Consider the following 3107-nt stretch of genomic DNA (forward strand, 5'->3'; position numbering starts at 1 on the left):
AAGTGCTTGAAACTTTTTCCTGGTTATTTTTTCTGACTAGTAGCTTCTACTTTAGTTTGATGTATATCTTGTTTTTTTAAATATTAATACCCGAAGATGTTTTTAATATTTTGTTATAAAAAACTAGAAAAAAAAGATTTAGTTTTTATAAACATTTGCGGGGATAATAAAAAAGCAGAAAAGTTATTTATTTTAGTTGTTGTAGTGTTTTTCAAACATAACACCATAATTTTAAGTATAATAGATAACAAACTAGTTTTATTTAGTAAAAAATAACTTATTAAAATAGTTGTTTTAATTTGAGTATTATTGTATTAACAAATGCTTTAGATAAGAAAAATTTTTGTGCATTAAATAGAAAGAAAAAAGAAAATGTATAAGTTGTATGTATAAATTTGATTACCTTGGAATTAAAAATGAATCATGACTATATTCACATTTTTAAAATTCCATAAGTGTATCTATATATTAAATTTTTAGTTTTAAGCAAAAATTATGATATTTAGTTGTTTATTTTATCCATACACTTTATGACTTTATGTGACTAATATACTAGTTGCTAAGTTTGAAAATTTTAAACTGTACGCAATATCTCATTTTTGATTTAGTATTAAATGATGCATGAGTTAAAATTAAGATTGCTTTAAAACATTTTAAGTATTTGTAATCTATAAACAATACATTTACTGCTTATATTGTTTTAATAACACTTTTACTTAAATTTTTAATATATTGTGTATTTATTTTACCGTTGTACAAAACCGTTGAATTACCCTACTTAAAAATATTAAAAAATTACTTTTCAAATATGATTTAAACGATTAATAAGTTAACGCAAAAACAAATACAGCTCAAACAAAATCATATAATTGATTAAAAGCCTTATCATTGAAGTCCTAATAAATTTTCCTTAGTACTTATGAAATCCAAACAAGTACATACTTTGTTAGCTCTATACTCTTAATGTTCTAACAGCGGCTTTAGATAAATGGTAACAATTTCGAACATTTAAGCTCATTTTACTAATTATTATTTAGATTTTGTCTATAAATTTTTTTTCTAAGTAAAATCAAAACTTGTATTTTATCTCTCTGTTTTTTGTATTAAAAAACACAAGAAAAGACGATAAAGTTAAGAAAAAAAAAGACAAATTTATGTATTGTTCCAGCTAGTGATGTGCCTTTTTTACTAATTCACCCAGTTATAAATCTGATATTTTGTAGTCATTGATAAAAACATCTTAAAATAAATGAAACAATACAATCAACATCTCAATTTCGATGAGCTAATGTCTACTAAATTTACATCGAAATGTATGGTGCGGTGGACAGAGCTTTTAGCAGTGAGTCCAAATTTATTTAAACAAAGAATACTTAAAAAGCAGCCAAACGTTTTAATCTAAGAAAATAATAATAGACGTCAAAAGTAATAGAATTATTAAAGTAAGCATTAGGAAATAATAAAATAAGCTTTAATTTAGAAAGTACCCTTTGGAAGCACTTTTGTTTTGATGATGCAACTTATTTATTTCATATAGCTTATGTTTACTTAATTTTTACCATCTTTTAAGAAATTAATTTAATTTACTTAGTTTTACTTAGCTGCCACCACCAAATTGTTACAAAAGTACTGGTACAAACACTTTTGATTAAATAAGTTTATGTGCAACATGTTTTAAAATTTACTCTAATATTGTACATGTGTATGTATATTTAAAATTGTTGTTAAGCTTTTCAAAAAAAAAAAAAAACTTTAAATTTTCATTAAAAAAAATAAAAATTCTAGCTGAATTACATTAAGTACAAAGAGTTCTTGACAAGCTGAGTTGCCATTTTAAAAGGCACAGTAAATTCAAAGTTCCGCAAACTAGTTTAAAGACTATTTTTAAAGTTTACTAGTTTTTAAAACAGTTGCTATGGTTCTCAAAGGGTTAGTTATTAAACTTTTGTTATTAAGTGTTGCTATGTTCCAATCAGTCTTTAAAATATCAATTAACTTTAAACCTAGTAATAAATTTGAGCTGACATTCAGTGTATTTGTTTATAGTTTAGTTACTAAACAAAGTTTTTCGTTTAAGTATTTATTTGACTTTAATACTACTACTAAATTTGTGTTCAATATATCAGAATACAGTACCTGTACCTTTAGTATATTACATTTTAGCTAGAAGAGCTTATATTTACATTATAATTATTTAAACAAATAATGAGTATTGATCTTATTTGCGACGTGTTTCTGTAACAAATTTAACGTAAACTTTATTGATATTGTAGTCAAGTTCTTTATCTTTTAAGTTTGTTTTCAAAAAATTCATAACTGAAAGCTCATTTCAGTTTTGATTCAAAGTATATGAGTCTTTTTCCTTTAAATCTGAAAATTGAACTGGACCAAACTATTGATTCTATTTGTGTAACTTAGATAAAACTTACCTACTTATTTTTTTCATTGAAATCTTTTTGTAATTAAGATTTTATAAAGTCTATTCTGATATTTTTACGAAAAGTTTTACTTGTAGAATGCATATTTAAGTTTGTTAGATACAGTGTTTCTCATTTTTAACTTAACAATTGTTTTTAACACATTAAGAATATATTTTAGTATGGTGACTAAAAAAAATTAGCAGTGACTTACAGATAGTTTATGTATGAACCATTTGATTCTAAAATAGTTTTCAGAGCTGTGATATATTTAAACAAATTAATTCTGATTTTTTAAGTGTAAAAACGATTTTGATGATAATAACAAAAATGTATAATAACCTCATTAATCTCATTGAGTAAATGAGTAAAATATTGTTTTGAGAATTAATTCGTTAACTAATAATATCATATTTTGTGTAATAAAAAAAAGAGAAAACTATTTTAAATTGTTAAAATATTTATAAAACATATTAGATTCGTGCTAAATTTCAAACATACATTTACGTCTAAAAAAGTAAAACTCCTTATTCAAATCTACTGCCACATCAAAAACCTTTAAGTATTTAAAAATAATTTTAATTATCATTTACTATAACAATATTAATTTTGATATATGTCTTTAAAACTTTAAAATATCTAACTTAAAATTCTTATTTTTGTTTTTTTAACTTAAAGCATTTACATCCG

This window comes from Thalia democratica, chromosome 1 (assembly GCF_965202585.1).
Source record: "Thalia democratica chromosome 1, ktThaDemo2.hap1.1, whole genome shotgun sequence".
Lineage (NCBI taxonomy): Eukaryota > Metazoa > Chordata > Thaliacea > Salpida > Salpidae > Thalia > Thalia democratica.